Raw genomic sequence first — 13,279 nt, 5'->3', positions numbered from 1 at the left:
TTATGTAGACTACATTTCCAATCATCTTCTCACATTGCTTTAAAATATCTTTATAAATTCCTTTTTCGTTTCAGATATACCGTTTCTTTAATCTTATAAATGTTCATCCATGTTTTGTCTGTGAGAGCAGCAGTTTTTCAAACGCTGATCTTATTTTTTGCACAAACATCAATTCAGCTGGAGGTAATGAAGATGGTATATGACTGTTTGGCATTATTGGGACGCGTGCAGAATTTGAATCGGATGTAATTAATCATCTGCTCGACTTTGCTCAGAACATGATGACATGCGCTCGGGTTCGACTGTAATCTGACCTAAGATGCTAATCAGCCAATCAATATGCGGCAAAGGAGCAGACGATCTTTGGGGAAATATTGGAAGAAAAAAAACCATAAATTAACTAAATAATACATCCTTAAATGGCCGTTCCTAACTTTATACAAGATGAATATCTTCACCTTGGATTAACAATTGCAGATACCAGAAGATATCATTTTTGTTAATGATCCTTTTGCTCCATCTTAAACCATATATTGATAAGCTACCCAGTTGGTGAAGTTTCTTCCACATCCTCTGTCTCTTCTCATCCCACTTTGGCATCGTCTGATGCGACTGTAGAAAAGGCTACATAATCATAAGGGAAAATCCCGGCTGTCTTAATGTAATAAAAAAAAAAAAAACCTGATTGTCCAGCTCCACCCACAGGAAAAAAATTGTTCATGAAAAAAAAAAGTTATATTAGTGACAAAAATAAAGAAAAAATGCAAGTAAAAAAAAAAAATACATGGAAAATACACAAAAAATGCTTTTTTAAAAACTTTTGTTACAAAAAAATATGAAAAACACAAAATTGGTTTTCTTAACTTTGTTCAATTTTGTTTGACAAAAAAAAATGTTTAAAAAATATAATTTGTTTATTTTTTTTCACTTAAAAAAATTGTTACAAGAATAAAACAGAAATTGTTATGATAGGTTGTTGTTTCTTTTTTCTTTTTGTTATATATTTTTTTCTGGTGATTTTATTATATTTAAATGTTTTTTTTTTCAGTATATTCCTTGAGTAGCGTTGTTACGCTTTGATAATTGACGATGGATTTCTATGTTAGTGGGATAAATAAACTTGTTTCTCGTTGGCAAAAATGTGTCGATTTTAATGGTTCTTATTTCGATTAATAAAGTTTATTCTGAAAGAACTTATAATTTTTTGAAGTTGAACAAAAAAACGACATTATTTTTCAAACTATCATAATTCCTTTCATAATAAACTTTATTAATCGAAAAAAGAACCATTAGCATATTAAGTGATGCTCTTTGTGTAAACAAATTGAGCTTAGGTTTTTGGACAGTGTCAAAACACTGTTAATTCACTGCCCGCATAGCAGCAGCTGAATAGCACAATGGTTAGAAGCTCCGACTGTCGTTTGGGCGGTCAGGTTTTGATCCTGGCTTGAGGTAGTTGCTTGTCTAGCAACACTGATGAGCTGTGAAACAACAAAACAGTACTGTATGTAGATGACTATATATATATATATATATATATATATATATATATAATGTTGGTTGTCCATTGATCCGATGATGACGTTTTCGTTTTGCATCTCATCTATAAATGAATGCAGAGGTGACTCTGCAGCCCCAGCCTAGAAGCACATAATCTTGAACAATGGGGACATCACAAGTCAGTTGTTGTGATCTCTGCTAAGGCTGCTCTGTGGTGTGTCTCTCTGGTAGCAGTGAGTTTCTGGCATCTGGTTTCTTCAAAATTGGCAGCAGCTTTATTAACTGAGTCTTGCCATTTTAGTCTGTCCATGGTATAACCCTCCAGGTCTTTCGATTTGATGTAGCACCACAGGAGAATAGCTTTAACCGTGTCCTTACATTGTAGTCTTACCCAATCTCCTTACACCGTAGTCTTGCTCAATCTAAGTTCAATGTAGAAATAGTCATGTTAATGTGGCCTTAGCAGAGGCCATCAAGAGTAAGTACAGGCCAATGAACATGAAAGCATGACGTCATTACCATATCATCATGTAGGTATACAGTGCCTAAAGTTTGTTATGTTCAACCATGTGACCATGTTAATAGCGATAAAAAATATTTTTCGTTGCCCCTTACACGCTAATAGCCATAAAAAATATTTTCTGTTGCCTCTTGTAGTAATTTAAACATTTTTTTTCTAAAGAGAAACAACAATTCTTCATTTGGATAATTATATAATTGCACATTCATTTGGATAATTTTAATCTAACATATAACAGTAAGTGAATGTTTTTGAAATTTTCTTACATGTCTATTGAAGAAAATCGAATATTTCGTTTCATTATTTTTTTAAACTGCAAAACGAACAATTTTTATATAAGAATATTTTTTAGTCCGTTCTTTTAATAATAAATGAAACTTTTTATTGAGTATTTTCAAATATTTAAAAGTTAGAAGCATTTTTCACAAGTTTTTTTTTTTTTTAACCAAAATGATATCGATGAATTCAATATTTTAGCACCGGGCATAATTTATTTCTTTGAAATATATTTATAACTTAATGTTTGTTTGTTTTGTAATATTTCAACTGTAAATAATTTACATAACTGAAATGAGAAATGAAATAGGAAATTCTATGTTCTCTATTGAGACATAACGAACACACATTCATCTTAAAAATTAATTAACTAATCAGTTTAAATTAAAGTTTTGATATGAACTAAAAATAAAGAGTTCATTAAATTTTAGTTAACATATTTTCTTCTGTTTTATCTTATAAATAAATGAGTACTTCATGGGGAAAGTGGACGTAAACAGTGTTTTTATTCAATGATTGCTCCCTGAAAGTGTTTTCTTTCACTTTCTTCGTATATAACTCAGATTTTTTTTAATCGTGTGTGTATTTACTTTTTTTCATTTTTTTTGGGGGGGGGTAAATTTGATTCATACTTTTATTTCATGTTTGTTTTTATTTTATTTCATTTTCATTTTTTTATTATTTTCTCCACTAAAGATTTTTAGTTTTTTGTTAAATTATTTTTTCATACATATTCAAATAATGTTCCCCCTTTTTTGGCCTCAAATAGTACCTGCAAAAAAAGCTTTTGAGATTAAATAAACCAAAGAAAACCTTTTGCGCATGCACTTACAGGGAGCAATCATTAAATAAAACACTGTTTACGCAGGGTCCACGTTCCCCATGAAGTATGAGTAAATGTTATATGTGCCCTGCTGAAATAACATAATTATTTAGAAAGCCATTCTTAACAGAGGGAAGGGCTTTCTAACTATTCCGCACTTTCACCTAACAATTTATTGAAAAAAAAAAAGATACCATAAAAATTTAATTTAACTTGGAAATACTGTTTAAAATATAGTACGGTGGGTACACTGCACAAGCACCATTATTATTATTATTATTATTATTATTATAACAATGATAATAAAAAAAAATGGTGTAGATGACATTGACTGGCGCCACATCAACTAGTTGTGAAGGGTCAGGGAGGATGGAAAAACCGAGATGGGAGAGTACTAAACAGATTTCCACTGGAAGTGTGCAGTTCAAATCTGGTACCTGAGGGGGGGGATATTTTGTCACCCAAACCCCGAGAAACATCAATGGCTTATGCCAACGAGAAATCAATGGCAAACGGCTGTTGTGGCAACGTGCAATAATCTGCACTAGTGGTCAAGAGGTGGAGAACATTGAGGAGACGCGGTCTCCAGCGAATACCATAGGTTACTGCCAGTGAGCAATCACTGATGATGGCCTGTGAGACAACTCCTAGTGAGTGAAATAAATAAGAATAATAATGTCCCCTCCGAATTTTACCACCATCCTGATTTAATATCGTAGATGTTTACTATATTTTCTTAGTTTTTAACCAATATTCACATTATAGTATGAGTGTCTTTTAGTAGTTATGTGAACTTCATTTCCATATTCATGTATTCTGTACTGATATGAAACTGAAGACTATAGCGGAGTATAGGATTCCTAAGCATGTAACTGATGAAAATATGCTACACATTTGTATGAAAAACATGGGGAAAAATGAACATACAAGAACAGAAAACCAAAACTTTAAATATAATTTCTGTATTAAAAGTAAGTTATTTAAATATTTCAACATATAATCTTGTGGGGAAAATCCAACTCCCCAGTAAGGGGCACTCTTGATAGGAACAAAATTAAAAATTGTCTGTCATGGAGGATTTTTCCTCCACCGGCCGAGGACAGAAAAGGAGAATTATAGCATGAGAACAGATACTACAACCCTCTGATCTTGTGCCGAAGGCACCGACTTCACGTTTTGTAGTTGCATACAAAAACTAAAATGCTTCTTATTGGGGGAAACGCAGCACGCTTTTTCACACACTAGGAAAAAAAAATATTCCTCTCCATTTTTTTCTGATTTTCTTTATATATATATGTATATATATATATATATATATATATATATATATATATATATATATATATATATATATATATATATATATATATATATATAAGTGAACGTGTCTGTCGGTCTGTCTGTGTACATTTCCCTACGCAATAACTCTGTCAATTTTTAGTCTATAGACTCGAAATTTGAAATGCCGCGTACTGAGATTTGGGAAAATCGATGTGACGGGTGTCAGCCAGAAATTTGGCTGTTACGGGGTCAAATTTCAACGATTTGACCTTTAAGAACTCTACCAAACTCCTCCGACAATTTTGGGTCTAGACACTTGAAATTTTAGATTTAGGTTCCTTGAACCTGGATCTAACTTAATAAAGTGATTTGAGCCCGAAACAATAAATTTTAAGGGGTCATAATAGGGGTCAAAGTTTTAAAAAATTAACCATTTTTTTTGTTTTGTTTTGTTTTATTAATGCGTGTATTTTGAAATGTAAATCACTGGCGACCATGTTTAAACAGGCGGCATATGAAAGGAGGCAACCCTCAGTGTGTTCAGGTATGCTGAAAACGAATATCGCAAGGAAAATCAGCACAAACTGACTATAGATTCACCATCAAAGTAGTGAAATATTTTTTTTATTTTATATGGGAATCACTACTTATCAAGCCCCAGAGGCCACTCGAGGATAAGGGTTAGAGTGTGTACAGTAGTCAATGGACAATATCATAGTAATCGTTAGAAGTGTACATTTGGTAAATTGGATTATTTAAGAGGAACGGCTCATCAAGAACTTATTTACATTGGACTTGAAGACGACGAAATAAAAATATAAAGTTGAAAGAACTATCATTTTAATGATGCCTTTCAAATCGTAAACTGCCTGTTTACATTTTTTTACAGTTTTCGAATATAATAAAAAGTGTAAAAAAAAGCAAACCTATAGAATCCTAAAAAGATCTCCCGGGAGCATTTTTGAAACATGAAAAATATACAAACCAAAATAAAGAGAGGAGGCAACCCTACTCAAATATATGGTTTATTACATCGCCTAAAAAAAAAAGAAGAATCGGGGGCTCCAATAATACGATAATTTGGTGGGGAAGTAAATTGTTTTCTTTTTTCTAACTTTGTTTTAAAAAGTTTTTATTGCTAACATTTATTTTCATAAACTCTAACCACACCTCACAACCCTAATCCCGACCGGTTGGGAAAAGTTTTTATTTTTTTAAATTTTGTTGAAACCGACAACACACATACGCACGCACGTACACACACACACACACACACACACACACACACACACACACACACACACACACACACACACACACACACACACACACACACGCACGCACGTACACATATACACGCACGCACGCACGCACACATAAGCATCGCTTGGCAGCAAGCTGAAGAAGAGAGAAAGTGGGGGAAGGAGAGAAAGGGTCGTGTTCTCTGCACTGCAAGTGCCGGGGTCAAACAGAAGTCAAATGAAATCGATTCAAAATGGCTCCACAAAGTTGTGTCTGAACTTTTTATTCTATGAAACTTAAGATTAATAAAACGAAATAATCGTGACCTGTGGAAATTCCACGGCGAATATTTCGCATTCAATAAGAACAAAACGAAAAAGTAGTGAACAAATAAATATATAAGAAAATGAATGTTACCAAAGGCAAGATAAGTTACTCTTCTACCTACCTAGATCACATTTTTGTTGTTTTAACTTATTTGAAAACGTTTATTTAACACAAACAAAAGTAGCGCACAGTTTTAAGTTAGAACAATAAATAAGTGTCTGACATTTTACAGACATCTTGTGAGACTCGATAATCGCTCCAAACTCGAAAATTAAGCAAAATACTGGTAGCAACACATCCAATAAATGTCAGCAAACGTTCGAACATGTTTTCTTTTTCACATTAGCGAAACTCTTATCATAGCAAAAGCGAAAATGAGAAGCAAACACAAATGAAGAAGTCGGTTTTTATCGTTGAGCACAAAAACAAAAACAAAAAGAGTATCTAATCTAATAGGCCCCGTGCTATAGGTCAATCTCCAAAGTCTGTCCCATCGCCTCAGTGTTGCATCCCTGTTTACAAGTACTTTAATGGGATGTGCTCTGATGAACCCATAGCACTTATACCAGTGTCCGGAAAACTTGTCCCGGAAAAAATTCGTCCCTGGAAAAACCGTACCCGGTCCAACCCGTACCGTTCAGTTTGTTCAGGTATGCTGAAAACGAATATCGCAAGGAAAATTAGCAGAGACAAATAGTTTTGGAACTAGTTTTATTAATGCGTGTATTCCGAAATGTAAATCACTGGCGACCATGTTTGAACAGACGGCATATGAAAGGGGCAAACCCTCAGTTTGTTCAGGTATGCTGAAAACGAATATCGCAAGGAAAATTAGCAGAGACAAATAGTTTTGGAGTTAGTTTTATTAACGCGTGTATTTTGGAATGTAAATCACTGGCGACCATGTTTGAACAGGCGGCATATGAAAGGGGCAAACCCTCAGTTTGTTCAGGTATGCTGAAAACGAATATCGCAAGGAAAATTAGCACATACAGACAGAGTTTATTTTGGGAGCTAGTTTTATTAATGCATGTATTTTGAAATGTAAATCCTTGGCGACCATGTTTTAACAGGCAGCATATGAAAGGGGGCAACCCTCAGTTTGTTCAGGTATGCTGAAAACGAATGTCGCAAGGAAAATTAGCACAGACAGACGAATAGTTTTCGAGATAGTAATGCGTGTGTTTTGAAATTAAATCACTGGCGACCATGTCTGAACAGGCGGCATATGAAAGGGGCAAACCCTCTTTTTGTTTCAGGTATGCTGAAAACGAATATTGCAAGGAAAATTAGCACAGACAAATAGTGTTGGAGCTAGTTTTATTAACGCGTGTATTTTGAAATGTAAATCACTGGCGACCATGTTTGAACAGGCGACATATGAACGGGGGCAACCATCAGTTTTTCAGGTATGCTGAAAACGAATATCGCAAAGAAAATTAGCAGAGACAGACAGACTACTAGTTTTGGAGCTAGTTTTATTAATGCGTGTATTTTGAAATGTAAATCACTGGCGACCATGTTTAAACAGGCGGCATATGAAAGGGGGCAGCCCTCAGTGTGTTCAGGTATGCTGAAAACGAATATCGCAAGGAAAATCAGCACAGACTGACTATAGATTCACCATCAAAGTAGTGAAATTTTTATTTTATTTTATAAAGGAATCACTACTTATCAAGTCCCAGAGGCCACTCGAGGATAAGGGTTAGAGTGTGTACAGTAGTCAATGGACAATATCATAGTAATCGTTAGAAGTGTACATTTGGTAAATTGGATTATTTAAGAGGAACGGCTCATCAAGAACTTATTTACATTGGACTTGAAGACGACGAAATAAAAATATACAGTTGAAAGAACTATCATTTTAATGATGCCTTTCAAATCGTAAACTGCCTGTTTACATTTTTCGAAGATAATAAAAAGTGGAAAAAAAAAGCAAACCTATAGAATCCTAAAAAGATCTCCCGGGAGCATTTTTGAAACATGAAAAATATACAAACCAAAATAAAGAGAGGAGGCAACCCTACTCAAATATATGGTTTATTACATCGCCTAAAAAAAAAGAAGAATCGGGGCCTCCAATAATACGATAATTTGGTGGGGAAGTAAATTGTTTTCTTTTTTCTAACTTTGTTTTAAAAAGTTTTTATTGCTAACATTTATTTTCATAAACTCTAACCACACCTCACAACCCTAATCCCGACCGGTCGGGAAAAGTTTTTATTTTTTTAAATTTTGTTGAAACCGACAACACACATACGCACGCACGTACACACACACACACACACACACACACACACACACACACACACACACACACACACACGCACGCACGCACGTACACATATACACGCACGCACGCACACATAAGCATCGCTTGGCAGCAAGCTGAAGAAGAGAGAAAGTGGGGGAAGGAGAGAAAGGGTCGTGTTCTCTGCACTGCAAGTGCCGGGGTCAAACAGAAGTCAAATGAAATCGATTCAAAATGGCTCCACAAAGTTGTGTCTGAACTTTTTATTCTATGAAACTTAAGATTAATAAAACGAAATAATCGTGACCTGTGGAAATTCCACGGCGAATATTTCGCATTCAATAAGAACAAAACGAAAAAGTAGTGAACAAATAAATATATAAGAAAATGAATGTTACCAAAGGCAAGATAAGTTACTCTTCTACCTACCTAGATCACATTTTTGTTGTTTTAACTTATTTGAAAACGTTTATTTAACACAAACAAAAGTAGCGCACAGTTTTAAGTTAGAACAATAAATAAGTGTCTGACATTTTACAGACATCTTGTGAGACTCGATAATCGCTCCAAACTCGAAAATTAAGCAAAATACTGGTAGCAACACATCCAATAAATGTCAGCAAACGTTCGAACATGTTTTCTTTTTCACATTAGCGAAACTCTTATCATAGCAAAAGCGAAAATGAGAAGCAAACACAAATGAAGAAGTCGGTTTTTATCGTTGAGCACAAAAACAAAAACAAAAAGAGTATCTAATCTAATAGGCCCCGTGCTATAGGTCAATCTCCAAAGTCTGTCCCATCGCCTCAGTGTTGCATCCCTGTTTACAAGTACTTTAATGGGATGTGCTCTGATGAACCCATAGCACTTATACCAGTGTCGGGAAAACTTGTCCCGGCAAAAAATTCGTCCCTGGAAAAACCGTACCCGGTCCAACCCGTACCGTTCAGTTTGTTCAGGTATGCTGAAAACGAATATCGCAAGGAAAATTAGCAGAGACAAATAGTTTTGGAACTAGTTTTATTAATGCGTGTATTCCGAAATGTAAATCACTGGCGACCATGTTTGAACAGACGGCATATGAAAGGGGCAAACCCTCAGTTTGTTCAGGTATGCTGAAAACGAATATCGCAAGGAAAATTAGCAGAGACAAATAGTTTTGGAGTTAGTTTTATTAACGCGTGTATTTTGGAATGTAAATCACTGGCGACCATGTTTGAACAGGCGGCATATGAAAGGGGCAAACCCTCAGTTTGTTCAGGTATGCTGAAAACGAATATCGCAAGGAAAATTAGCACATACAGACAGAGTTTATTTTGGGAGCTAGTTTTATTAATGCATGTATTTTGAAATGTAAATCCTTGGCGACCATGTTTTAACAGGCAGCATATGAAAGGGGGCAACCCTCAGTTTGTTAAGGTATGCTGAAAACGAATATCGCAAGGAAAATTAGCACAGACAGACGAATAGTTTTCGAGATAGTAATGCGTGTGTTTTGAAATTAAATCACTGGCGACCATGTCTGAACAGGCGGCATATGAAAGGGGCAAACCCTCTTTTTGTTTCAGGTATGCTGAAAACGAATATTGCAAGGAAAATTAGCACAGACAAATAGTGTTGGAGCTAGTTTTATTAACGCGTGCATTTTGAAATGTAAATCACTGGCGACCATGTTTGAACAGGCGACATATGAACGGGGGCAACCATCAGTTTTTCAGGTATGCTGAAAACGAATATCGCAAAGAAAATTAGCAGAGACAGACAGACTACTAGTTTTGGAGCTAGTTTTATTAATGCGTGTATTTTGAAATGTAAATCACTGGCGACCATGTTTGAACAGGCTGCATATGAAAGGGGCCAACCCTCAGTGTGTTCAGGTAAGCTGAAAACGAATACCGCAAGGAAAATCAGCACAGACTGACTATAGATTCACCATCAAAGTAGTGAATTTTTTTTTTATTTTATAAAGGAATCACTACTTATCAAGTCCCAGAGGCCACTCGAGGATAAGGGTTAAAGTGTGTACAGTAGTCAATGGACAATATCATAGTAATCGTTAGAAGTGTAAATTTGGTAAATTGGATTATTTAAGAGGAACGGCTCATCAAGAACTTGTTTACATTGGACTTGAAGACGACGAAATAAAAATATACAGTTGAAAGAACTATCATTTTAATGATGCCTTTCAAATCGTAAACTGCCTGTTTACATTTTTCGAAGATAATAAAAAGTGGAAAAAAAAGCAAACCCATAGTATCCTAAAAAGATCTCCCGGGAGCATTTTTGAAACATGAAAAATATACAAACCAAAATAAAGAGAGGAGGCAACCCTACTCAAAAATATGGTTTATTACATCGCCTAAAAAAAAGAAGAATCGGGGGCTCCATTCCAATAATACGATAATTTGGTGGGGAAGTAAATTGTTTTCTTTTTTCTAACTTGGTTTTAAAAAGTTTTTATTGCTAACATTTATTTTTATAAACTCTAACCACACCTCACAACCCTAATGCCGACCGGTCGGGGAAAATTTTTTTTATTTTTTTAAATTTTGTTGAAACCGACAACACACATACGCACGCACGTACACACATACACACACACACACACGCGCGCACGCACACACGCACGCACACATAAGCATCGCTTCTTGTCACCAAGCTCAAGAAGAGAGAAAGTGGGGGAAGGAGAGAAAGGGTCGTGTTCTCTGCACTGCACGTGCTGGGGTCAAACAGAAGTTAAATGAAATCGATTATAAATGGCTCGACAAAGTTGTGTCTGAACGTTTTATTCTATGAAACTTAAGATCAATAAAACGAAATAATCGTGACCTGTGGAAATTCCACGGCGAATATTTCGCATTCAATAAGAACAAAACGAAAAAGTAGTGAACAAATAAATATATAAGAAAATGAATGTTACCAAAGGCAAGATAAGTTACCCTTCTGCCTACCTAGATCACATTTTTGTTGTTTTAACTTATTTGAAAACGTTTATTTAACACAAACAAAAGTAGCGCACAGTTTTAAGTTAGAACAATAAAGAAGTGTCTGACATTTTACAGACATCTTGTGAGACTCGATAATCGCTCCAAACTCGAAAATTAAGCAAAATACTGGTAGCAACACATCCAATAAATGTCAGCAAACGTTCGAACATGTTTGTTTTTTTTTCACATTAGCGAAACTCTTATCAGAGCAAAAGCGAAAATGAGAAGCAAACACAAATGAAGAAGTCGGTTTTTATCGTTGAGCACAAAAACAAAAACAAAAAGAGTATCTAATCTAATAGGCCCCGTGCTATAGGTCAATCTCCAAAGTCTGTCCCATCGCCTCAGTGTTGCATCCCTGTTTACAAGTACCTTAATGGGATGTGCTCTGATGAACCCATAGCACTTATACCAGTGCCCGGAAAACTTGTCCCGGGAAAACTCGTCTCCGGAAAAACCGTACCCGGAAAACTCGTACCGTTCAGTTTGTTCAGGTATGCTGAAAACGAATATCGCAATAAAAATTAGCAGAGACAAATAGTTTGGGAGCTAGTTTTATTAATGCGTGTATTTTGAAATGTAAATCACTGGCGACCATGTTTGAACAGTTTGAACAGGCGGCGTATGAAAGGGGCCAACCCTCAGTTTGTTCAGGTATGCTGAAAACGAATATCGCAGCAGAACTTAAAACACTTGTTCAGGTAGGTAGAAGAGTAACTTATCTTGCCTTTTGGTAACATTTAAATATTACATATTTGTTTTGTATTTTTTTTTATTAACTTTTACGCTTTGTTGTCTTTACTCCGAAGGATTAACCTTAGAATTTCCACAGGTCTCATTAGTTAAAACGAATTATTTCGCAGTTCAAATTGGCGTGAAATAAACAAATCTGACTGACACAGGATTTGCCATTTCCGGTTGTCGCCGCCGACAACGCTGTTATATTTACAATCGAAAGCGTCGCCGAGTTCGTTCGTCGCTGTGTCTGGGTGTGTGTAGGAGTGGGGGCAAAGTTGTAACATTCAATACATAAAATCAACAGCTTTAATTTCTATGAATCGTCATTCGGTATCGGTGCGAAGTCGAGTGTCGGCGTTCTTGTCTCGAAGTAAGTTTTTTTAACACAGTTGAGTTGGAAATGGATTTCTGCACGTGCATGGCTGGACGATAAGAATAACAATACAAATAACAATAATTATTATCTTCAAGTCTCTTCTTAAAGGGGCATTCGGCTACGAAGTTACAACTAGCTAATCGACACGCGACACTGTCAATGAGTTATGCGAAACAGACGGACTCTTCCGCTGTATCAAAGTTATTAAGTGTGGTTAGACTGAAACTCATTAAAGCCAGTAATCTAAGTTTCAACTAGCTAATAGACATTCGGCACTTTCAATGAATTATGCGATCACCGCCACTTGTCCAAAAACGGACTGTTCCGCTGTATCACAGTTATTAAGGGTGGTTAGAGTGTAACTCATCAGAGCCAGTAACCTAACTTACAACTAGCTAGTCAACATTCGACACTGTCATTGAGTTATGCGATACACTGCTAATTGTCCAGAGACGGACTGTTCTACTGTATCACAGTTGTAAAGGATGGTTAGACTAAAACTCATAAGAGCCAGTAATCTAATTTACAACTACCTTATCGACAGTAGACACTTTCACTGAGTTTACGTGTGTGTGTGTGTCTTTTTGTGTGTGTGTGGTTCGTTAACATTCGGACTGTCCATTTTAAAATCGTTCGGGTATGCTGAAAACGAATATCGCAAGGCACAGACAAATAGTTTTCGAGATACTAATGCGTATATTTCGAGATACTAATGCGTATATTTTGAAATGTAAATCACTGGCGACCATGTTTGAACAGGCGGCATATGAAAGGGGCAAACCCTCAGTTTGTTCAGGTATGTTGAAAACGAATATCGCAAGGAAAATTAGCATAGTCTTACTATAGATTCACCATCAAAGTATTGAAATGTTTTTATTTTATTTTACAAAGGAATCACTGCCTATCAAGGCCCAGAGAACACTCGAGGGGTTAAAGAGTGTACAGTAGTCAATGGACA

General features: G+C 35.7%; 1 protein-coding gene across 1 annotated transcript in view; it reads left to right on the top strand.

The window, feature by feature from the left end:
* The window catches only part of LOC145284026 (uncharacterized), a 98,747-nt gene that overhangs the window by 57,691 nt on the left and 27,777 nt on the right, over nt 1-13,279 (top strand). The gene's annotated exons all lie outside the window — the stretch shown is intronic.

The sequence above is a fragment of the Euprymna scolopes genome, chromosome 8, assembly GCF_053919585.1.
Source record: "Euprymna scolopes isolate OS-2025 chromosome 8, ASM5391958v1, whole genome shotgun sequence".
In the NCBI taxonomy this organism is placed as follows: domain Eukaryota; kingdom Metazoa; phylum Mollusca; class Cephalopoda; order Sepiida; family Sepiolidae; genus Euprymna; species Euprymna scolopes.
This window is presented reverse-complemented; position numbering and strand designations above follow the sequence as displayed.